Source organism: Pogona vitticeps, chromosome 1 (assembly GCF_051106095.1).
Source record: "Pogona vitticeps strain Pit_001003342236 chromosome 1, PviZW2.1, whole genome shotgun sequence".
Lineage (NCBI taxonomy): Eukaryota > Metazoa > Chordata > Lepidosauria > Squamata > Agamidae > Pogona > Pogona vitticeps.
Window position 1 is genome coordinate 219,288,320 of NC_135783.1, and position 26,549 is coordinate 219,314,868.

At 40.1% G+C, this 26,549-nt stretch overlaps 1 long non-coding RNA gene across 1 annotated transcript in view; it reads right to left on the bottom strand.

Annotated features, from left to right (window-relative positions):
- LOC144583312 (uncharacterized) overlaps window positions 1-26,010 on the bottom strand; it is a 65,747-nt gene extending 39,737 nt beyond the window's left edge. Inside the window, exon 1 of the long non-coding RNA XR_013537033.1 lies at window positions 19,055-26,010. This is a non-coding gene — a long non-coding RNA (uncharacterized LOC144583312). The remainder of the gene's footprint in view (window positions 1-19,054) is intronic.
- Between the last annotated feature and the right edge of the window lie 539 nt (window positions 26,011-26,549).

The following is a 26,549-nucleotide window of genomic DNA, read 5'->3' on the forward strand; positions in this document are numbered from 1 at the left end:
GTCCTAATCTGCCTCGTGAGACTCAAAATGGCAGCCTTCTGTCAAATTATTACAATTTAAAAATCATATTTAGTGAATTCCCTCTGTAATTGGATGCAGTGGTTAGAACAGCTTTCATAATTACACCACAGTTTTCCTTTAAGACACACATATGAAAATTCTTTCTCTTCAAGCCCTTGGCACACTCAAAGTTACTGTTCCCACTCACAGCTGTCACTACCGTGCAAACTTAATAAATTCCATCTATGCATGACTTACTTAGCTAACCTCCATCCACCAGAGATATTCACATCCTGCTTGGGGGGGGGGGGAGAGAGAAAACAGAAGGAAAGACAATAACCTTCTCTAAACAATGGCTCTCACATTACAGTTTCATGTAATAGGGTCAGTTCTTTGCTCCTCAACAAGCCTCTGTTGATGAAATAATTTTCTTTAACTTACTGTACCTGTTCATAGCTATCTTTTACTCACTTCAAATATGCTATGGGATGCCAAGAATCACCCTTTTAAAAAGGACGTTCCTTTAAAAAGATAAGGATAGTTTAATATCTTAATAAGAGCCTCATCACCAGGTTATGAAATATCATAGTTTGTCCCCAGCGAGGGAGATGGGATAGAGTGCTAAATCCTTTAAATACAAGGGTTTTTTTGGGGGGAGGAGGGGTTGGACTGAGTTACATTCATATGTTGTAACTTGCATTATACTCACCAGCTGCACCCAGGTAAGCCATTCCATCTCAGCAGTGTGGAAGTAACTAGTAAAGTGACATAATTACCCACAACTAGTTACTTTGAGGTAACTGCTAATGTAATTAGCAGTTACAATATTGCTTTTAGGTGTAATGACAGGCACATAGGCTACTTAGGTGTAACAAGTAAGATCTAGTTACTTTCAGAAGTTACTTTTGAAGGGATTTTAAGGCCTTTTTAGAGTGATTCTGACAGGAATTTTTCAGGTTTCATGTTATTCCCTTTTCAATCCAAAGTGGCAAGGTATTATTTTAGATTTTCTCTCTTTTTTTAATATAAATATTTCCAACATACAGTATCAGAACTGGCCATTAGAAGGAATAAAACTGTATTTCCATATGTATTTTCAAGTCTGCCTGTAACAGGAATGCAATGTTAATAACATGAAGCACAACAAATTACTTTTGCAACTAGAGCATCAGTAATATCAATGGCAATGTGTGTGATAAGAAACAATGGGTAACATGTTGTGGTCCTTTTAAAATGTGATATAGAAATGTTAGGTCTGTATTACAGTGGGGTCTTGACTTGAGAACTTAATCCGTATTGGAAGGCGGTTCTCAAGTCAAAAAGTCTGTAAGTCAAGTCTCCATTGACCTACAGTGCATTGAAAACCGATTAATCTTGTAACAGCCCATTTTTGTTCCATTTTGGTTTTTTTCTGGTCTGTAAGTCAAATCTCAGTCTGCAAGTCAAACCTAAATTTTGCGGCCAGAGAAGTCTGTAACTCAAAAAGTCTGTAAGTCAAGCCGTCTGTAAGTCAAGGGTCCACTGTATTTATTATTATCACTACAATTTTTTCATGTGATGGTTTCTTCCTAATAAAAAATATTCATAGCAAATATCAATGTTCATAATGTTATTATACTGTAGCAGCATCAGTTACCTCTTTCACACATTATTGTACCATCTTGGTCATCTCTGGCCCACAGAAAGACAAGAGAATACTATGTGATGAGGAGAAAGGTAGAACTCACAGAACACCACCTGTAGAAGGAGCAAGTTCAGCCTAAGTAGTAAAAGGCTTATGGCCTAAACACCTGTCTGTCATTGATTTCTGACCTGGAATGCCTGACAAATGGAGGCAATGAACTGGGGAAGTCAAAGACGGAAATATGTCATGCTTTTAAGCACCATAAACCTTCTGAGGTGACCAGAAGTGGACACAAATATGAAGAAGCATATTCCTTATGTTTATTATTGAAGTAACCACGTGGTTGAAAGTATGCTTTTTAGTTTTAAGCAATATCATACTCGGCTCTAGCGTTAGGCAACAGACACTGAAGGCAGCATTGCCAACCTCTGGATGTAACTCCTAAGCCTCCCAGCCATGCTTCACTCCTGGAGGACAGTGCTATGCGTGCCTCATGTGTGCCAATTCACAGCCCCTAACCTGGATGACTACTCAAGTGCTGTGGAACACACACAGGTAAGATATATTAGGTGCCAGTCCAATCAGCTTCAGTGCATAGGGAGAGGACACCATCTTGTCCTTGGCCTCAGGTAACAAAGTACCTTTGGACAGCCCTTGTGTTAAAGCACATGGAGTTATTGTAACAACTATGCAAAGACACTCGTATTGTCGTGTTCTTTTGCAGGACATAACACAATATGAGTGTGGCGATCCCCCTTGTGCCTTTTATGTCTGTGGGCTCTACAAAGGTAAATACGCCCTTTTCGCTGCCACCAGGTATTATCTTAATACCAATTCAAATCCCACACACATATAGGAGCTGATCATATAACTTAGGAATCAGGGCTTTTCAATTAAACATTCTTTTATTAATGAACAAATCATCAGGAGAATCAAATATATATAACTGTTTCAGGTGTTCATGTATAACAAATCATGTATTCAATCACTGGTTTTTCTTATATTATGCTTATAGAGTTCATTCCTGCTTGCTCAATATGTTTTACTCTTTCAACTTCCTTTCTTAACCCCTTTTTAGCTATTCCTAAACCCTAGCACTCTCTCCACATCTTCCTGTCCCTACTTCTCTCTCTATCCCTATCTCATTCCAACTCCTCTACCAGCTCTCCAACTGCCACTCTGACTCCGCCCCTCCTGCTCTATCCCTTGATTGACATGCAGGAATGGCGTCATCTTTTGGGTTCCGCCACAATGAGTATGAACTGAAACTGGCTTACATACACCCAACGGCTGTACTCTGAACTATGGTTTCCCCGGTTCAGTATCCAGTTAACATTGTGTGATATTCACTCTTAAATTAGTATATTCTAACATAAGACAATGTAGTATGTTTGTAATGATTTAGAATGAAGTTTTGATCTCAGTTGATCAGACTTGTGCTGTTGCCCTGCAATACCCATGATCCTCCACCACTGCCTGAGCTGACTAGGCCCATAAATGGTCCACCTATGATGCAAACCACAGCAGCTTGAGTTGCTACTGCTATATGGCTGCTTTCATACGATGTGTTGATTGATCTGGTAGTTTGCTGCCTGTCCCATATTTCCCCTCCTTGTGAGATAATAATGTCACTGTAGGGCAGTGGTTGCCAATCTCTGGTAGCCTAGGTGTTCTTGAGTGCAACTCCAAGACAGATCCAGCCCACACAGCTGGTGGTGAAGGCTTTTGGGAATTGCAGTTCAAGAACACCTGGGTTACCCAAGGCTGGGAACCACTGCTGTAGGGAATAACTGCACCATATACTCTTCCCATAAGGCTGAAACAGGCAAGAAAAGAAGCCAAGAAGCAGCAGCAGCATATCAACAATCTCTACAATCTCACGTGCAAACCATGTTCTGGTCAAAAATGTGTTTTCATCAATACATGCCAGGGAGAGTAAAGGGAAAGGTTCCCCTTGACATTTAGTCCAGTTGTGTCTGACTCTAGGGGGCAGTGTTCATCCCCATTTCCAAGCCGTCAAGCCAGCATTTCTCCATAGGCAGTTTCCATGGTCACGTGGCCAGTGCGAGTAGACATGGAACGCCGTTACCTTCCCACTGTGGTGGTACCTATTTATCTACTTGCATTTTTACATGCTTGCGAACTGCTAGGTTGGCAGGAGCTGGGACAAGCGATGGGAGTTCACTCCACCATGTGGCTTTGTGGTTTAACTCGCAGCAGCACCACATCCCTATTGCAAGGGAGAGTAGCCTAGCACTAATCTTCCAGTAGGATTTCTGTCATTCTCTCTGCACATGGAAGGTGGCAGGTCTGAAGAGGAGGGTCACTGCTGCCCCAAGAAACTCTCCACATGAGTCAGAGCCTGGAAAATCCATGGAGAACCTCCATAGATAGTAGGTGGCCTCTGGTTCAGAGTGCTGCATTCCTCGTGTAGAGGGCAACAGGATTGAAGGCTGGACAAACATGCCTTCTCTCCAAGCATAAAAACATTTCCAAAAGTGCCTGCATAGGGCTTATAGAAAGACTCCGACCTGCTCTTGGGCTGGACAAGACGTTTCACTGCCAGAGGTGGGTGTTCTCCCAACCACAACCCATCCCCAGTCACAGATGACCAGAGTGGAAACTGGAACTTATTCCAGCACAGGCAACACAGAAGAGGCTTTCACCACCGCTGAGAAAAGCAGGTTGGCTTAGGGCCACAGGGCACGAAAAGTGGCATGCAGGCTGTGTCCTCCAGCACCTTGTTACATGTTGCTGCCTAAGGAAAAAGGCACAGATCACCCAGTCCTAATCCACATTCAAAAATATTTGCACTTTCACTGAATACTCCTAATAGGGCACCACTTAGGGCAGCAAATGGCTTTGGGGGGGGGCAGAATAGGCCAGGCAGCACACATAGCTGTCTTCCATTAGAAAGTAGAAGGTGGGGGCATGATGGTGGCATACATATACATCCCAGCATCTTCCACCTGAGGTGGCTGCCTCACTCTGCTTATGGTAGGGCCAGCTTGGTACCACGCTGTGGAACCAGGGCTTTCAATCTCATTTTATTCAGACGAATCGCTAATGAATAACTGAGTTATCTACAAATTCAGCAGGATTACACACACACACACACACACACACACACACACACACACACACACACACTTTTGTTCTGTTTCCCCTGAGCAATTGACATACTGCTCTGAGGACCATTCTGCCATGTGTTGAAAGCCCTCTCTGTTCCTAATGGTTTCTGTGGGAGCAGAGGGCACTCATTAGCATGCTCAGCATTAGCGTTCAGCATCTTACAGGATGTCCAGCATTAAACAAACACTCCTATCTGCCAGGTAAAATGCACGTCATGCTGCATGAGCTATTCTCTTGCAAGGTATCTGGAGGCGGAAAAACAAAGTAGACTTCACTTTACATTAGAAGGGGAGTGCACTGAAGCCTGTGCTACAAGCAGTAATAAAGACTTGGGATCCATCCATTTCCTTCAGAGCTTCACTGACTTCAGTTCTTGCTCCTGCGAAGCTTAGTACGTTCTATTACTTCCTTGCCTTTTTACCACCCAGGAGGACAGAAAAATAGGACTATCGTACAGGAAATGGAGAATTGCCTTCAGGGGAGTGTGTTTGCAAACTGCATCCCTCTCTCTGGGTTTCAGAGCCGAGTAGAGAAGGGAAAGAGGGTTTCGGAGAGATTTATCTTGGGAGGTCAAGAGGTCTGGTATGCTCAATTTGACCTCCTGAGCTAGATCCTCAACTGACAGCACTGGAGCTGCCTTGATTTACACCACTTCAAGATTGGGGCCCATTATGTTTTAATGCCTTGTCATTGCCTGCAGCCCTCCCTAGGTTCTTTTCCGTTTTCTCTCTTCTGGGCAGGGAAAAAAAAGAGAGAGATGATAATAGCATAAACCTAGCAAAGATTTTTGACCCCCTCAAAAGGGCACCGTTTTTAAAACATTAGATGAATGTGAAAGGGAAGCAGGGGACCGATTTTGCACCATAGCCGATTTCAGTATGAACACTTCTGTAACAAAGTCCAGCATAAGGAGCAAAGGAAAGCAGTTAATATTTCTGATGGCTCTTTCTTCTCCCATCTAACATGGCCCTTAAAGATGACTGTACTGAAATAGGTCAGCTATTGAACAATACAGAAGGCAAAGACATGGCTACAGAAAAGTGCTCCATCTGTTGGCACACCCATTTGCTGGTCGCACACCTCAGCAGCCAATAGAGGACATCTCCATCATTGTTCTTATTATTACTCTTAGAACTTACATTTCTGTTGTAGCAAAGGCAATAACAACAAGTGAGACCTGTAACATGGATTTCTTCCAGTCAGAATCCCAGGAATCATGTTCTTTTCAAGGATGCTCCATTCTTCACAGGTGGGACCTGCTGGAGGGAAAATGTTGGCATAGGGAATGGTTCCTTTCAGAATTCCTGCCAGCAAATGTCAGTCCATTGGTCATCCCCAGTTTTCACCCTTTTCCTCAACAGGCTCTCAATGTTCTGTGATCAATGAGCAGGCATGAAAATCATTGGGCCGCTGGGTTGCCACAAGGGTGAACGAATTATTCCTGGAGCCTAAACTATCTCTGGAGGCACCTCATGAGAAGGCAAGGTTCTTTGGGAAAGACAAAATACTGGGGAAGATTGAAGACAGCCAGAAAACAGGATAAAATACAAGATGGATCCTCCTCCTAAAGGAACCACAGTCTTGAGATTACAAGAACTGGATAAGACTGTTGAGGACAGGACATTTTGGAGATCACTCATTAAGAGGGTTGCCAAAAATTGGAGATGACTTGGCCACACTAACATAACATGAGTTCATTATTAGTAGTGATTAACAACAATCAAATATTATGAGTCGCATTAGTAAGATCCTACAGAAAATATGGCTATTTGCAACACTCATTCATTTATTATCAAGATTTATAAGCTGCCTTTCATCTGCACATGATCTCAGTGTAGTTCATACAGCAGGATAAAAATGAACATTGGACAATAACAGCAATACAGATACACTGAATTAATAATCCCACAGATTCACAAACCAGGAACAGCTGTTCACACACATCTTTCACAACTGGTTACTCACTGTCACAGAAAAGCTCTTGATGCCAACTCATTCCACACAACATTAAGTGGGGCTGCCACATATGCACACAGCCTGGTGCAAGTACATTAATGCATCAAAGTTGCCATATTGGTTCTACATACATTGTCCACAGTGAACTAATCCATAGGCATCACATAAATATTGATTTTTTAAAGATAATTTTTTAAAAATGCGTCCTGTCTTTCTTGATAACAAAAGGGGAAGCACAAAGTGCAATTCATATCATGAAGGTACATTTTATAACTGATCTTTCCTTAAATTGCCATTTATTATTGCATATTAATAACATTAAATCCCATTATATTCTCAATTTCCATTTGGAAAATGGATGTCATAAGAGCATCTATAAATTATTCACCTCTTTACTAAACGAAGGGCTATCAAAAATTGTCACATGTAATCTATACTGGATATGACTTGTGACACAATTGACAATGTAACTAATATTTTTAATACTCTCTGGTTACTTCTTAATTAGAGGAGCTCCAATGTTTTACAGCACTTGTCCTAACTCTGAAATGAAAATATAGCCTGGTGAGCCACTTCAGGCCCACTCCTTTAATTGCAGTTCAGAGATTTCACTCCAACAATGAGGTCAAAGGCGTTGCTCTTTTAGACATCATGCCACACAGATCCCACACCGACAAGCAATTGAGCTCCATAGTTGGACCCCTTATGCCCAGCCTCCATGGAAGCGGGCAGTGAAATGCAAGGAGTCTAGTGGGAGGTTCTTGAGGGGACTATATATCGGTACGCAAGAGGGCCTGACCTTCTGTCACTGAAAAAAAAATGCTAGAGTAAAAAGATCTCCCAGTTCCCTGTTGGAAGTTGCTAGAACAAAGAGAAATTGAAAAGAAACCTAAAAGGAGTTAGATGCTCTGTGAAGGAGCTGTAAGCTTGGTTCTAGTACTAAAAGCAAAATCCTGAATTCTACCTGTATATCCTTTTCTCTGAGCTACAATGTTAATACAGTACTAGGCTCAGACCAGAGGGCCTCATCCATTCTAGGAGAAAAGGAGGTAGTTTCCATGAGACTGGAAACACAACCAACAGATGAAAAGAAAACATATTTACTAAGATGGGGGGTGTGTTGGCGATAATTTTACTGAAAATCTAAAAGTCATCCCAGGAGCCTTTTCACTGGGCAGCTTTCTCCCTGCTTCTACATGAAGATAAAGTACACCTCGCTAGACCCTGTGATATTATATTCAGGTCTATTCAGTAAAAGGCAGGTGAACTGCATTCAGGTTGGCATGACTCAAGTTGGGCCAGTCTGTTTCTAGCTTGTTCCGCTTCCTGTCTAAAGTCGATTGTGATAGAAAACCTTTGATCTCCTTACTGAGGCTACTGGATTGTTCCTCATATATAAGTCATTTATCTCCAGTTTAGATTTAAACTGGTTTAATAGGCAGCTGTTCTGCCCCAGCAAATAATGGGAACTAGAGTTGTGTGAGCTGGCATAAACTCCCTAGAAGAATGCACTTCCTTCACAAAAACATAATCCACAGAACTCTCATCAGCTACTGTATGGTAGATGTTCCTACAGAATACTTATCAGTTCCACCAAATACATCAGCATTTTGGCTAATCTCAAGATTTATGGCAACAAGGAGAAAAACCTATACATTAATGTGAAATTCTTCTTTATCTTCTATTCCCTTGCCCTTTTCTTCCCAAAACTGTGATCATTTTGACATTTCTCCAAGAAAGCAAGGTATTTTACTCTCTGGAAAACAATAGGCAGCAATACACACAGCTTTCCTTTCTTTCCCTTTTAATTCAGCTGCTTGCATGTACCGAAGTTGAAGCACTTCTCGGACTGCAAATACAGCAATTATCCCAAGTAACGCTTTGACACTGTTACCACAGGCAAATGGCCAGAGTGCATCGGCAGTCAAAATATCTAAGCAAGTTAACAAGCTCCTTTTACTCTCCACAGAGCAGGAGAAGAAAGGGAATCTAACCCCTGAGAAATGTTAAAATCAAGGCGCAAGAAAGGCTTCTGGTGTTTGTTAAAGAAAATGGTGCCACCGCTGTCTCAGCCTGATCAAGGTGTAATATCTGAATCCCTGACAGATGTCTATGGTTGGATTTGACAGAGAAAGGTTTTCTGTGGGTAGCTAAACTGCCCCCCCAATCCCTTAGCAGTTCAGATCTGCTTTCTGTTTTTCTGCTAATGAATGACTCTGGTCCACAAGCAAGCATATGTGTTCAGACTACACCTAATGCAGCTGGCTCGGTTGTATCTCTGTGGTGCCCGGGAGGGGGATGGAGGAGGGGAGGTTGTTATGTTTTATTGTGAACTCCTCCTTGCTTTGCCCCACTTCTCCCCACCTCTGTTTTCCAAAATGCCCCCACATGTACCACACAAAAGACATCTAAACTCATTAAGTAAATTCCCAAAGAACTATTAACAAATCATTCTGTGGCAGCCAGAGATATCAGATTTAATTAGGTGATCGGTGTTGATGGGGTGCAAAAACAAAAGCCATCTCCTGTCTGACAACGTCCAGGTCTGATATATAGACTCCATTCTTCCTTGTATGGCATAGACAATAATTGAGCTTTATTAACTCTGTGTGTGTGTGTGTGTGTGTCAGTGTGTCTCTGTATGTGTGTGTGTGTGTGTGTGTGTGTGTGTGTAAAAGGGGGGTCAGGATTTTTCAGACAAAAGCTTTTGAGACTAAGATTTGTTTTGCTTTCTCACCAGGTAACTTTAAAGGGCAGGGGGAGGGGAGGTTTGCACATGCCAGTTATAAAAAGGAAGAAAGCTTCAACCTATGTGGAAAACTGAATACCAAGCAGTTCTAACAAGCATAATTTTTGCAAGCGATTAATCAAAATGTATTTAGCAAGTCATTTCCAATGATAATCAACAGACCTGCTTAAAACAATAACCATTTGGCAATGACAACACGGTTCCTTCATTCTGATGTAAGCGGGCTTTGATGCTTGAAATAAAACACAGTGCTTCCAACGACTAAAGTTTTTAACATGATGAATTATCTGACCAAGAAAATGGCATTACATGGCTCAAGGATTAAATATGTGCATCTTTAAACCCTTATAACACCACAACGCGTTCAAACATCACAGTGCAGCAAAGATCTGTTCTCTTTTTATCTTTTTTTTCACCTTATCCTATTTCTACCACTGTTTTTTTTTCATCTCTCCAAGACAATTACCTCTTTATTAGAAATCATTAGCTAGCTACTCAGTAGCTGCTTAATATTTGGTTGGGTATTCTTTCTCTGTGTGTGTGTGTGTCTCTCTCCAAAGCGATTCCACACACAATTGAGTAACCAGTACACAGTACCCTGGGAAAAAAAGTTCTCATACCTCTAACTGAGAAGCTAAGGAGGCTTCACCCTTGCTAAGTCTGTTTAGTTATTGTACAGATCTTGTGTGAAATCAGCATTAGCATGGAATAAAGAGTCAAGGATCCAATCCGACATGCATTTACTGAAAAGTAATGTCCATTGTATTCAGCATTACAGTACTTATATTTGACTAAATACTGTATGAATGTATAGGGTGTGTAGGGTTGATTTCTCGGCCATTCTTTCCCTCTTCTGTTTTTTAATCACACACATAAGAAAACAGGCACTTGATTTCCATTCCTTGTTCTCTTTTGTGGCCTTAAGAATGCAAACTGGCACTGAAAGCACAGAAAATACATTTAGGAAATAAATATGACCATCGTGTTTTTATGATGCAGTTTACAAATGATTGGTATCGAAATTCTCATTCAACTCAGCTTTTGAAAAGCAGATACCCACAAAATAACAGTAGTTCCAATAACTATGGAAATGAATCACCGGTCATGTTGCATCCTGAAATTTACCAAAGAAGACAAAAGAGAAGAGATTCCTTTTTCAAATGTCCACAAATATTGTTTTCAAAATGCCATCCAGAAACTGTCCCAGTTCTCAAGCACTGGAGTAATAGAATTTGTCTAAAAGCATAGGCTATAACTGTGATTTGTGCTCTGCTGTGTTATGAGAGATTGTGAGAATCACAGAGACTGTATGATTTCCACCACAGAGCAATCCAGTAATCTCTCTCTCTCTCTCTCTCTCTCTCTCTCTCTCTCTCTCTCTCTCTCTCTCTCTCTCTCTCTTTCTCTCTCTCTGTGTGTGTGTGTGTGTGTGTGTGTGTGTTTTAAAAAAAATCAAATTTTGAGGTCCAGGACATTACAGCCAAGTGTGGGAAATGTTCTCTTTTTTTGGAGCTTGGATAAAGTCAAGAAAGATAATTTGGAAGGATTTTAAACTTATTTTATCTGATTCCCTGACAGTTAATTTGGTGTGAAAAACTGCAACAGTAGAAAACAGATGTTAAGGGGCCAACATATAGTTAAGGTCAAAGCAAACATGGCTTTTTCTTGGTGGGAGGGGAGGATTTGTCCAGCAACAGGTTTTCTACTAAACCTGACTTTTTATTGTTCTGCTCATGCTATCAGCAGACTACACAATGGAATACTGTCTGCCATAGTGCAATACCTCTCAGCACTAGTAATTTAAGACTTTCTTCTCTGTAATACACTAAACCATCATAACCTGTCTCTTCCTATTTAGTTTAACCTACAACCACCACATACTGATTTGGCTGTGTGTGGCTTTCTCTATTGCCATTTATTACTCTGCTCGACTCCTGAAATTCTGTTTGCAATTTAAGGCCACAAATTAGAAGCGTAAGTCATCTGTTTCCTATAATCCTCCTGTCAGGGCTGGAATCACATTTGGAGCTCAGCACCATGGCTAGTCCTGGGCCCTTAAAGCCTCTCTGATTGGTTAAGCAGGCCAAGAGCTGTACTCTGAATAAATAAAATACATTGAAGTGAGGGTTTGAGAAGCATAAGAAAGAAAGAAGAAGAGAGTGTGGGTGAGAGCAAGAGACTTCATTGGCACACTTACCACTTTATCATATGCAGAACAAATGGCAGGAAATAGTCCAAATATTTGCAAGTATTACAATATATTATATAATATTTATAAACCAAGTAATTTCAGTTTTTATGATCCTTACTGAAAATTATCAACTATATACTCCTTTAATATTTGCATCTTTTCTAATCTACTTCACTCTTTCCCTTCCTAATGTCCCTAGAAAATATAAAATCTTAAAAATATGCACTCTATGTATTTTAACAAATTTCAGCTTTTGTCTTTCAGAGGCCATTTTAACCTGTTCTGTTCTATTTTGTTAGGCTTCAAAGAAACAGATCTTCTGACAGAACAGCTCACTGTCTCTCTTGGTTCCTCACCCAAAACATTTTTACCTACGTTTCTTGCAGAATTATTTAGCTTGTTTTGCTGCTCAGTTCTAACCTTCCTCTCAAAAATTAAACCAAATGATAGGATATTCTAAAAATGTGTAACCTGCACTTATACAAATGCAATAAAGCATTTTGTATCATAGTGTGGAAACATGTGTCGGAGGCAGAACTTCAGACAGCATGTTTTTCACAGATTTTTGTAGCAAAACTATAAAAAGTTACTGGAATTCCTTTAGCAAAAAGAGCATTCCATTGCTCTTTGTGCTTCTGTAACTTGAGACTTGGCTATGCTTTTAAATCAAATCTGGCAAACTGTTACTTTAAAATGTGCACCAAGATATCTGGAAATTGAAGAAGAAACAAGAATTGGCTAAGATGTGATACTTCAGAAGCATCTGCTATGTATGATCCGTAGCTTGGTTTGTTTGTTTGTGTGCTTCCTTTTGACTGTGCATTCTGAATTACACAAATAAACATGCATTAGGAGTCTTTAATGCACGAATGCAAAATTGTGTCAAGATTCATTTACAGCATGCACCATGATGACTCCTCAGCAAAAGACTCTCTCTGGATAATGAATGCCCATTATTATAAATAGCCACACAACAGAAAAATCATTCATCAAAGACAAAAGCACATCAATGACACTGTGTTTACTCCCATACTGAGCCACCAGTGCTGCTGTTATTAAAGGAGTTTGAGGCTGGGAATACATCTGGAGCCCTACCATGTAAATCAGGTGCACATCTCTAGAAGTATAGAGGCTAGGTACTCAAATGCTAGAGAAGAGTCCTAGACTAGAATGTTTTATGGACAAATTAAAATGTTTGAACTACAGAGACCCATGGACAAAGTGAGCTGGATTCTACTGGAATTAAGCTGGCTTCATCCTCACTGACTGGAATTTTCAGAGCTCAGCCAGGATACTTTGCTGCTAGTGGTGAAGGAGAAAATCCTTCTCCTTCACATCACAGTGAGGTGAGCAGCATGTTAGTAGTATTTGCCTCAACACTGTTGGACAATGTACTCCACCATATTCTTCAGCACATCTGATGACAGCAGGTTAGCTTACATGGTGCAAAGCAGGCTGCGTAGCAATATAGATCTGTCATCAAATTCCCAACGGCTGCTCCCTTGGCAGCTACTGGCTAAAGCATTCACCTACACTTTGCCTAATGATAGATGCCTCATAGACTGAAGTCCCAGGTTGCGTAGGAAAAGCAACAGCAATTGGAAAAGAATAAAGTCTTGTAGTAAGTTCATATAGAATATGATCCCAGTGCCCAGCTCCAGTGAGTATAGAATAGCTACATTCTGGACCAATTTATGTTGCCAGACAATCTTCAGTGGCACTTTTATAGCAATGCCCTTATTGTAGAAGTTACCCAGACACAGATAACCATGACTAGATTTTATTACTGTGGCACCATATGGTGATGTGGACCATCACAGGCAAAATGCTATAGACCAGTGGTTCCCAACCTTGGGTAAGCCAAATGTTCTTGGATTGCAGTTCCCAGAACCCTTCAACACCAGCTGTGCTGACCAGGGTTTCTGGGATTTGCAGTCCAAGAACACCTCGGTTGCTCAAGGTTGGGAACCACTGCCATAGATGGAACTTCCATGTTGTTTCATGTCACCACAAAAGTGAGTCAGCCGCAGTACATTCATCAAAGGCTGAGAAATCAAATGATATGCACATGTATGTCAACCATGTATAGGAATGTCCTGAGCATTCATTTATAAGATTTCTTAATTCTGTGTGATATTGCAGAGTTTACAGTTCAGGAATGCATACAATGTAGAAATACAGAATCATCAATTTTATTACATTCAAAGGAAAATTAGGACACTTCTTCTTTTGCAGTATGGTGTCTCAGTTTCATCTTTTGTCCCTCTACCCCACCAATGTGGCTGACTCATGGTAAGCCTTTCTAAATAGAACCACTGTTTATCTGGGCTGTTGATTATTCTAATGGTCTTTCAGGCTATTTGGAGAAATGATGCGGCACTGTAATCATGGCAGCATCTCACTGATTTAGGAATGTGGTCGTGCTTGGCATTTTAAAAGGTGGAAGAACTGAGTCACAGATTCTGGTTCCACCCATGTGCATTCAATAAAACTGGAATGAAATTAAACAAGGTTAAGTGTACCTCAAGGCTATCCCATGACTCCCTGGTCCCTACCAAGTTCAACAACGAATACGTTGCATGCCTGCTACAGCACACCAGATAACCTAAGGCTAATTGAAGTAACCAAGGAAGGAAGGAAGGAAGGAAGGAAGGAAGGAAGGAAGGAAGGAAGGAAGGAAGGAAGGAAGGAAGGAAGGGAGGGAGGGAGGGAGGGAGGAAGGAAGGAAGGAAGGAAGGAAGGAAGGGAGGGAGGGAGGGAGGGAGGATGGATGGATGGATGGATGGATTGAAAATATTTCTATTCTGCCTTTCTCCCCAAAAAGACCAAAGGCAGCTTACATCATTAAAATAGTATTTAAAGGCTAAAAACAGTAAGTATACAAATATGAAAAAAGAATTAAACATGTATTATATTAAAATGGTAACTAATATTAAAACACATTAAGAAAATGAGAGCTTCTTAGTTATCATGGCAAAGCATTTCATTTTTGCAAAACACTCCAAAAACATTACTCCTATTGCTATATTATCTAGCTTTTTACATGTAGTATAAATATGCAAAGTCAAAGGCAGGGGTGGGAAACCAGATGTCCTTCAGAAGTTAAGGGATTCTAGTTTACCATTCACTGGTCATGCTGGCAAAGCTGGCAGAAACAGGGCATCCAGCACTCTCAGGGGGCTGAATGTTCCCTATCATGTTAATTCCCTATAATGTTCACCCCACCCAAGTGCAAAAACAGGAGAAAGACACTTATATTTACAATATAAGGGACATTTACAATAAACAAAAAAAAACCCCTGGAAGCCAGTAATAAGAAAAACTGGAGTGCACGTCTTAGACAGGACAGAGATACACCCAATACTGTACATAATAAGGTAAAGAGGTATGCACGTGGGATGGAGGGGTCCCACAACTTCTAAAAGTTCAAGAACGTAACATCAAATAAAGGAAGCAATCTTGAATAATTATCAAATTTTAACTACAAAAACTTACAAATTTTGTAAAACAATTATATATGCTTGGATTTTCCTTCACTACAAAAGAAATATGTTGTTGAGAAATATATATGATCTATTCTTCAACACTTTATACACTGATTTGATAATTTCTAATTATTTGTTTCCACAGGATAACTTGTGATAGCTAGTAATGCCTGCTACTTCTCAAAGAGGTTAAATCCTTCTCTGTGTTATCTGCCATCAAGTCACATCCAACTTACACTGATCCTAATAATGTTTTCAAGGTAAGCAAGATATTTAAGGAATGGTTTTTATCAGTGCCACCTCAACCCACAGTGAGTTCCCATAGTTGAATGGAGACGTAGACTCAGATCTTCTCAGTCCTAGTTCATCATTCTATCCACTACATCCCACTAGTGACCTAAATCCTTACTTTGGAAAGTGTTTGGAAACTTTAGTGAGTCCAAAACACTGCAGCCAGAGTGTTAACTGGGGCTGACTACAGAGATACTACAATCCCCCTGTTACAACAGGTCTTCTAGTTGCCAATCCAGTTCTGGGCACAATTCAATGTGCTGTTTTTAACCGACAAAACCCTAAACAGCTTGGACCCAAGCTATCTCAAAGACCACATCTCCCTTTATGAGCCTGGTGTTAAGATCATCAGGGGAGGCCTTTCTCTTAATCCCAACACCCTCAGAGATGTGTTTGGTGGGGACATAGGAGAGAGGGCCTTCTCTGTTGCTGCTTCCAGACTCCCCCCCCCCCACAGGAACCCAGGTTGGCCCCATGTTTACTGTCCTTCCACAAGCAGGCAAAGACCTTTCTCTTCAGGCTCGTGACTGTTTGAGAGAGATTTTTTAAATAGATTGTTGTGCCTTGATGCTTTGTGTGTCTTTTTGGTGTTGAATTTGTTTAGCATTTTAGTGTGGTATTTGGTTCTTTTTAAATGTTTGTATACTTACTGGTTTTTGCTTTTAAATACTGTCATTTACTTATGGGTCCTTTTTAAGAAGAATAAGGCAGGGTAAAAATATTTTAGATAAATAAATGTTCAGAGCCTGAAAACATTACATCTTTAGACTTAACAAAATCCAGGATCCACACCACCATAGCCAAAACAACCAACAGAGGTTGTGTCAGGGTGATTCTGGGCACTGTGCAGTACGTTTTTCAAAATCTAGTTTTATTTTGCAACCCAGCTCAAAATCCTATTTGTACTTCTGATGTATCCTTTTTCTTCCCGCCCCTCCTCCCCAATACTCACTAGAGGATCCATGACTCTGAAAAGTTCATGTCATTTTTGGGCTGCCGTGGTATGCATTCTCCCACAAGGCTACCCGCCCACATATACAACCTTTCTCCCTTCCCATATTACACACATATGTACAGAGCCTAATTTTTCACTTGGAGCTACAGTTACTGTGCAGCTGTGTCCTAATCATCTCATGAATAAAATGTGGTTGCTCCATGCAGCCAAAGATCTCCAGCTTCATTAGGATCAAATTCTGGGTAGTACAGGGTTTCTATCATTATTGTGTGTGCCTCTATGCTATTACTTCTCTTTTTTATTCATACATTGACAACAGAAGAAAATCTTAATTTATTTGATAATGTAAATTCAATCCATTTTGGGGGGAAGGCTGGAGAAATCTTCACTGTAATCATGCATCAGGGATTTTATAACTAATAGAGTACAGTAGATGATTGGCTGCATCACCATGGACTATATTTGAATTCCTTTGATTGCAAAGAGACAGCAGAGCAAGAAGAAAGCACTCATGTATCTCAGACAGGAGGCCATGATACATATTGTAATGTTGAAGAACAGCAATCCAGAAGAATGGACAAAATTATGGCCTATGAAGCCCTATACAGCTTGCATCCAGGTTGTGTGAAAGACTATATGTCCCCATATGTGCTTTCTTGGCTCCCAACATCTTCAGGGGACCTTTTTCCTCAGTCCTACCACCCACTCAGGAATGTCTGGTGGAAACATGAGAAAGGGCCTTCTCTATGTCTGCTCCCTCCCCCAGGAGGCTAGGTTGGCTCCCACCCTTTTGTCTTTTTGGCATGTATAGGCATTGCTTTTTAGCTACACTGGGAATTAAAGCTTGGACTCTCCTTAGATCTTGGGGATTCTGTACATTAAATGTCTTTTTATGGTGGTTTTAGACAATTAACTTTTATATGACTCTTGGTTTAATATTTAATTAATTTATTGTGTTTTTAATCTTATTAGTATTTTAATCTCTATTAGCTGCCTTGAATCCCTTGAAGGAAGGAAGGAAGGAAGGAAGGAAGGAAGGAAGGAAGGAAGGAAGGAAGGAAGGAAGGAAGGAAGGAAGGAAGGAAGGAAGGAAGGAAGGAAGGAAGGAAGGAAGGAAGGAAGGAAGGAAGGAAGTTGTTACTCCAATGTTCAAAAAGGAAGGTATTACATTACTTGACAGCTGGAATCCTATTGCTTAGTGCAGTAGATCACAACTGGAGTAGAGCCATTGAATCAGCAGGGATTTGGTGAGTCAACTCCTTTGTCAGCCCCACTGATTCAATGAGTTTACCCTAGTTGTGACTTACAGTATTATGCTAAGCAACAGGATTTAAGTAATTTTTTTGTTATTTAAAAGAACATGCTGGGATTTATAAAAGAATGACATAAAGCTTCTGTGTGTCAAAGGGAAACACAGCCAAAACATCTCTACATGATGCCTGAAGTGACCGTTAAAAGAAACTTCAAAAAGTAACTAGAAAATATTATCCTTTATAAATTGACTTTATTCTACCTCTTTATATTATTTTTAATATGTAATCTTATTACATCTTCATTACCTAAATCAATAATCCATTATGAGTAATGACATTCTTTGGACCTAGTCAATTCCAGACTCTGGCCCAAGTCCTATTAGTGGTTAATAAGATCTGTGTAACTTACTGTAGATAATTGCACCTAAATGATAAGGTGCCAGGGTGCATGTTGACTGCGTATTTGGACACATGGCCAGGCACATGACTGAAATGCAGCCCGGGACCCCATCAGTTTGCCACAATTAGTTGCAATAAGTCACACAAACCTTAGGCCAACATCAGTAGGATTCTAACCTCTGGAATAAAAAAACACCAGATGATGATAACCGGGGGGGGGGGAGAGAGAGAGACAGATTAAAAATGGTCAAGAATTACAGATTTGTATAAGGGTGGAATCTACATACATTGGCCAAAATCCTATTGCTTAACATAGTAAACTGAATTACAATGTGGTTTACTATGTTGAGCAACAGGATTTTGATCACTGGGTGATAACAGTCAGTTCCTTCTCACCCCATATCACAAAGCAAAGCATATGCTTTGCATGCAAAAAGTCCCAAATTCAGTTTCCATTCAAAAAGAACTCAGATGCCCTGATTCTTTGGATAGAAAAGATCCTATCCAAAAGTTTGGATATCCACTCCTATTCAGAATAGACAGCATTAGATTAGACAGCCCCATGCCCTGCTTCAGCATACGGGAGCTTTGTATGCTTAATTTGATCACGTTTTTGCCAGATATACCTGAAGGAAGATCACAGATCCAATTTGAGACACCTCCTTTTTTTTAATCTGTGCAGAACAAGATTTAATGATTTAAATCAGTGTACATTCCTAATCCAAAAGAAGTGAAATCCAGAAACAGCCAAGTACACAAGTCCAATTAAAATCGGTTTAATTTAACCACCCAATAAGCACACAAGTGCCCCTAACTAAAAGAGACATACTACATGCTTAATCTTCTCTAGATTTTCCTAAGGAGTTTGGTTTTAGAAGAGGTTAGTCGTGCTGGCATAGCACGTCAAAAACAAACGAGAAAAAAATAAGAACAAAAAAGTTGTTGCTACATTTTAATGTGAGTTTTCGTGGACAAGTCCACTTACTCAAACTGATGCAATGCACAGGTATACATCTTACCTGTACATCTCAAGTTTCGCTCCCCCTTCTCTCTCTGTTCTATTAGAAGTATTCAAATACCTGCATGTAAGAGCATTGATAGCCCACTAACACATTATTATTTCCAAAAGAAAGAGTAGTGAACAGGTAAAGATCCTTTGCAAATGGTTAACTGTCTAGTCTTAGTTGTACATTTACTCATCATTTGGCACACCAGCCAGTCCATTTACCCTACTGACATAAACACAGTCAGATTCTAAGAAACGTCTCCTTGCTGCTTCTTGCAACATTCTATGTCACAGTTACTGCAAAAACAAAGCATATATTTCAAAACTTTGTGAAATTTACATTGCCTTGACTTTCCCTCGAAGTCAGCTAATGTAAGCTGATGTGCCACATTAGGAATGGAGAAAGAAAGAAAGAAAGAAAGAAAGAAAGAAAGAAAGAAAGAAAGAAAGAAAGAAAGAAAGAAAGAAAGAAAGAAAGAAAGAAAGAAAGAAAGAAAGAACATTCTGTTTCATTATAGAGTTAGTCTGTGTCTGACATCTTTTACTTGTAAAATAAATTTCTCTCAAAAGTGGCCCTGTAAACAGGGGCTGTCAGCTGGCAGGATCACAGAGGTTGTCCATGAAAAGCAACACATCCACAACAGTGTTCACGATAGTCAGATAAATGCCTTCAGCTTTTTAATACTGCTGAGTGATTCTGTTAAACAGAATGATGGGTGACTGACCATTCTTTACAAAGTCACTTAGCTGTAGCTATGCCCTCAGCAGAAAAAAACATCCCAGATTTATGCAAACCACAGGGACAGACTCTGCAGAATTATAGGGAAAATGTGGGGCAAGGGGAATATCCAGGCAGACAAAATGGTGAAATTTACTTTAGCTGTTCATAGGTCTGACCCGCCTCTTATCCCCCATCACTGGAAAGAACTGACAGTAACTCTCCACCTTCAGCACATTTTCCATTCTTCAGATCATGACTACAGTTTGTTGAGGGCCAAATTAAACACTACAGAGACTCTCTTGTTATGACAGTCAATTCCTTAAGCACTGAAAGCCATAGGATAATGATCCCAGCTTTTTTGCTCTCTTGTTGCTTGCTTTGTTTGGTGATTGGTGATTAGCAGTTAAACACCAGCTCAGTTTGCATTCTGATTGCTCAGATACTTGCTGGGAGAGGATTGTGAGACTAAAATCTTATGTGTTGACATAATAATAGGAGCACTCTTGATATGACCCTTTGAGGGTCCACTTTCAGGTTAGAGCATTAAAAGGCCTTCTCAGTTGCTCACTCAACCATGCGCATGCCTCCACACACAACTTACGAAATAAAATGTATCCTGCAGATTCATCAAAATATGAGGCTGAATATTTTGGGGAAGTGCAGTTAAATCTATTTGTTTGGGCAGGCCATCTGGACTCAGGATTGGGTCGGCAAACAGGAAGCCCTGACTAGTGATGGGTAAACTTCCCCAAACTCACTTCATAATATCTCATCCTTTCTGAGCTCAGGGACTTTCCAAGAAAGCTTCAAAATGCCAATTCTGAAGGAGCTCCTCTCTCTTTCTTTTCCCCAAGCTTACCACTTGCAAAAGTAGAGGTGTATGTGATCTGGAGGACTCATACAAAGGAGTCAACAATGACAAAGGTCTGGTTTTATACAGAATATCCATGGCCACTTCAGAGGTTTACAGATGGAGTTCCCAATGTCTCCCAGATAAACAAATTAAATAGTAGTAGGTTCTAGAAGAATGTAAAGATAAGTTTCTCTGGTGGGGAAGGGAGATGATTATGAGCTAGGAATGAATGTTGTGGGCTTGTAATGGATGGTACAGCAGAAAGTGAAGATACAAAGGAAAAGTTTCCTCTCCTCTCATCCACAAATCCCTTTTCATTGGGAAAACAAACTAAGATTCTATCCACTGTATACATAAATAGGATACAGATTAAGAACAAAGAATAAAAAGGAAGGCTATTGCTATCTCATCCAATTTACATAGTCTTAAGATGGCTGCAGGTCACATTCCTTCAGTTTCTACCAATACATGTCTCCTTGATAAATCAATCAGTTGGGTACCTGGCTGCAGAAGCATAGGTTGGGAGTTCAATTTTCCACTGTGCTTCTCAGGAGTAATGCCAGCCCATAAAGCCTTGAGAAACCTGCATGGCTCCCTCCAGAAGAAGGGAATGGCAAACAATTCTGAGTACCTAGAAAACCCTGGAAACTGACAGAAAAAGTCAGAATCATCTTAACAGCACATATTATTAGAAATGCTTACCTGGTCTCTTTCCATCCATGTTCTCTACCTGACCAAAAATATGTTGCTATTATTATTATTATTATTATTATTATTATTATTATTATTATTATTATTATTATTATTATTATTATTATTATTATTATTATTATTATTATTATTATTATTATTATTAAAAAACACCAGGCACAGTCAATCAAAATTATAAAAACATTAACTGGTATCATATAACAGATACAAGTTTGTTGTTGTTTCTTCTCCCACCTCTTCCCAAAATTTGAACATTCATCTGGTTATTTAAGAGGGGACAGCTTATGAGCTAGAAAAGATGTTTGGTAATAATCAAATTAAAGTTAATCAAGATATAATAAAAAAAATCTTACTAAAATATGAAAAGATTTTTACTGATAAATTAATGTAATGTATTTTGTTTCCTTGGAGTTGGTTTTTAGGGGATTTCTTTTCTTGGTTTTTTTTTCACTCACTCTAAACCCTTCCAATTAGCCAGCCCATGTCTCTAAATGAACACCTTCTTTAAGATCAGAGTGCTTAGCCTGAAGTTGACAAGCTTTTGGTATTGATCTGATGGTGACAAAGGATATTGGCAGTCTTTCAGTATTGATCTGAGAGAGAGAGATGGTTCTGTTTGCTTGCAGATCAAATCGGATGTATAATCAGAGGTAAAATCACTTCTGTCACCGCTGGCTGCTTCACTTACAGGTAAGATACACTTTTTAAAAGCCTTATCAGTCTAGAAAACCTTGCTTGCTTGGAGAACACCATCACTTGAGCCAGAGAAATAAAATGCAGCCCAGGTCACTCAGTTCAACCTGGTGTATTAAGCGTGTGGTCAAGTCAGATGATTCCACTTCCAGACAGGCGTTACCTTATTAAGAATGAGTAATATATGAGAGAACAAATGTCTCATCTTCAGGTTCCCATGGAAATTTGAGGCCTTTGCTATCAACCTCCTTCTCCTTATCATCCCTACTTCAGTAAGTTCAGGGGAATGTTAGGATGGAAAGCAGACCTTGGAAGAAAAAGAGAGCATCCTTTCTCCCCACCCCTCAAACACACATACACCTGCCTCTTAAATAATTCAATCTGAGATTCCTCTGAGGAAACCTGAGAGCACGAGATAAACTTCTTATTTTTTGTTTCCTGCTCTGCATACATAAATAGCCAGTATGACCTACCAGAACTGATCAGACCTTGTTCTATTCCTTTGCCCTTTATACTGTACACATTACTCTTCGACAGATTGGGAGAAAAGAGGTAGAAGAAGAAGAAGAAGAAGAAGAAGAAGAAGAAGAAGAAGAAGAAGAAGAAGAAGAAGAAGAAGAAGAAGAAGAAGAAGATGATGATGATGATGATGATGATGACGACTAGCAGAGGCCTGGGGGTGGGGGGGAGGAAGAAACACTACAGCACCAGATTGCCTTGATAGATTCAGAAGGGCCACTCACCCATCCCAGGAAGGTTACCGAAGTCATTTTTTAAAGAGCACTGTACTCCTAAACCAGCTAAGTATGCCAGTACCCTGGTATGTACACTAGCCAGAGGACACACTTTCTGCATCAAGTGCCTTTAATTTCCTCATCTGGGCATGCTGATTTGTAGCACTGTCTCCCAGCGAAGATGGCATTTGTTCTGTGTTACTCCACTAACAACTGCATTTCTCTCACAGAAAAAAAAGGCTCAGCACTTTTCCACCTGCCCAGTCATATAAATCAAATGTGTGTGAGGCCCTAGACAGGTGAATTTGTCAAGCCTTAACATAAGTCTTGCTACAAGTGAGCTGCTATTTATGGGGAATATTTTCTACTTGGGTTACAAAGTAGACTTTCTCTCCAAGCCTAACCCCCACCCCCTTCTTCCCATTCCGTTTTGTTCACCCAGCATATTTGGAAGTTCTTGCCAGTGGATCCTGTCTTTTTCCAACATCCACGTTCTTGTGGAGGTAGTTTCTCTGTGACAGGTGAAGCTCTTAACCTGTTTAGTTTCATCTCCGCTCTGCACAGAACCTGTCTGTCTCTATCTTCCAGGTTCATACTCTTGCCTCTCAGCTGCATCGACATGTTCCTGGGACGTGAACCTGCAGGCCGAAAAAACTTCAAAAATCATTCCAACCAAAGAAGCGCTTTTACAAAATGTATTTGATAGCTTTGCTTACCTTTCCTGCAGGCTTGCTGTACGCAAAGCCTGCATACGCTGCACTCTCTCAATTTCTGTCACTCATGTCATCTGTTCAGTGAAATCTAAAAGATCGCTGAACAATGCGTTGAACTATTTCCCTTCCCCCCTCCTTTTTTTTATTACCAGGACCAGCTCTTAAGGGAGGCATACAGCAAAAGCTGCTATCACACAGGATGATACGCTGTGAATGAAGGGAAGCATTTGAGAAAATGAATGCTGAAAACTTTTCATGAGATATGCCAACGAATCAAAGAGGCCGTGGCTCTGTGTCTCCACGAAGGAGTCCCACCATTGATTGAAATAGCTTGATGAAAACTGTGGATGTGGAATGTCCAGGGAGATTACTTTCAAACTCCATCCATGGCAGTAGATTTTTCACCAGAATTTATTATAAGAGGTAGAAACAGACTGTGAGACAATGACCCCACAAACCATAAACCTGTAGGTATATTTTGCTAGTGAAATAAATTATTCCTAGGTAATTTAATATATTTCATATATGTAATTACCCAGACCAATATCTTTCTGAGCACCCAACCTGACAAGCCCCCTTTATTAATTTAAGATGAGATTTACTTACTCCTGTTGCAAGAGCAAAATGCTGCAAATATAGACGTAAGTCTTATTTGGTTTTATCTTCATGGATAGACTCATCACACATTCAGGGAGCACCTAGCCACTCTGCTCTCCATCACTGGTTTCTAACTGTCTGCAGAGGAGAGGTTGCTGCTCACATGTGAGAAAGAACCCTGAGTTCCCTTGAAGCTTGTTGAATCTATCCATGGTGGTAACTTCTGAACAGAGCTATAGAGTATACATTATACATTGGGGAAACAAATGCAAACAAAAAAGGCTATTTCTAGGTGCTTGGTCACCATCAGGCAACAGAAAAGCAAGGTGAGAGATTTTTTTTCCTATCTAAATGCATGTGACTCACTTTTCTAATTGTACAATCTGACACATTTCTGCTTACGAGTTCAATCCCATTGAGTTCAATAAGGTTAACTCCCAAGCAAGCAAGTATAGGATTGCAACCTAAAGCAAGGACTGCTGGATGAGCAACAAATAGGTTGAGTGAAAGATCATGCTAAATCAGACCTTTCTCCCACATCCTGGAACATAGTGTTTTCTTCCAAATAGCTACTTGCTGGGAGATGATAAATCAACCTTCATTTGTTTTATTTATAAACATATTGCCTTTCCCTTTACTACATTAAAGACAACTGCTAAAATATAAAAACACCAAAATATACCTCCCCCCCAAAAAAACAACCACCACCCCAAATCATGAAAGGCAATAAGCAGGGAAACACACAATAAACACCCCATAAAACTCAGCAAGGAGACCATAAGAATAAAGCAGCAACAGCTTGCTTCATGAAAACCCTTTAAACTGGATTGCTGGAAATGAGGAAGAGTTTGCAATGTTTACCAGAAAGAAAGAAAGAAAGAAAGAAAGAAAGAAAGAAAGAAAGAAAGAAAGAAAGAAAGAAAGAAAGAAAGAAAGAAAGAAAGAAAGAAAGAAAGAAAGAAAGAAAGAAAGAAAGAAAGAAAGAAAGAAAGAAAGAAAGAAAGAAAGAAAGAAAGAAAGAGAAAGAAACATGAAGAAAAACAAACACATTTCATGAATTTTGGCAAGAAGCCCATTTTACTCCTTTTAGGCAAGCACTGAGAAGGCCATGCTTCTTTTCAAAGCAGCTGATAGTTCTTAGTTGAAGGGAAGTAGATCAGTGTCTTAGACTGTGTAGCTGAAAAAGAACTAAAAGGCAAGTTCCAAAATTTGCAGATTACATCACTTATGCAACCACACTAAGCCCAACTCCTTGCTGGTCTACTGGGCGCTGGATAAAGAGGAACAAAGAGGCATTAGCAATCACATTAGATCTAGGGCTTGGCTTCAAGACATGTGCAGGCCAACTCTGAGGTGTTGTGGCCATTAACTTTCCAAAGGTTGGCATTGTATGTTCATTTATTCAAGGATGTATGGAAAGGATGGTGCCCTCTCTGTCACCATCAAACACAACTAATCTTCATTTTACTATTTTTTAGTTTACAATAGAAGAGCATACGCAGTACAGTAATACCTCGGTTTGCAAATGCCTCGGTTTACGTAATTTTTGGTTTACAAACCAAAATCCATAAGAAATAAAGCCCCAATTTACATTGGTGTTTTTTTTCCACATTACGAAAGGGTTTTCCCAGGGCGCATTGCACCTAAAGCACCGCCCCTTTCATAGCACAATTGACATTTCAGTTTGCAAAATTTCCATACTAAGTAACATTGCATAGAACAGATCCGTTTCGCAAACCAAGGTACTACTGTAGTTGTACAAGCAGAGAGTGACTCACACTTCCAATCCTCTCTTCTTCAGATTCCTGACTTTAACTAACTAACTAACCAACCAACCAACCAACCATCAGAACAATCCTCTCAAGAAGGCTGGGGAGCTCTCCTGAAGGGTAAATATAGTGTTGTGAAGGCCCACTATGGGAGGAGGAACCCCCCCACACACACACACACACAATGGCCCCAAGCCTCTGAGGCTGGCTGAATAGCTCAGTGAGTTAGGTATCTGGCTATAGTTCCAGAGGTTGGGAGTTTGATTCCCTAATGTGCCATCCAGAAAAAGTCATATCCTATGTTGGGTAAGCTGCACAGTGCCAAGGCACCCTCAGAAGAAGGAAACGGTAAACCATGTCTGAGTATTCGATACCTAGAAAACCCTGGAAATGGTTACCACAAGTCAAAATTGACTTGGCAGCACATTATTGTTACTACTGCTATTTTAGGTGCTGAAGTGGTGAGGCAGGGGAAAGGAAGGTGGGCTTCTTAATGAATTGTCAAGAATAGTATCACCCTTGCAAATCCCCTTTCAAATCAGTCTTTAGTTTATCTGCAATCATCCAAAGAGCAAAAACAGGAGAAGACGGAAAGGGAGTCTTCACAATGAAATCAGCACAAAGTATTACTCCCTGCAACCTGGGTTGATTCCTCTTGAAATAAACTGAATGGCAACTCCAAGGAAAAGGGAAATTAACCTACAAGGAAAGTGACAG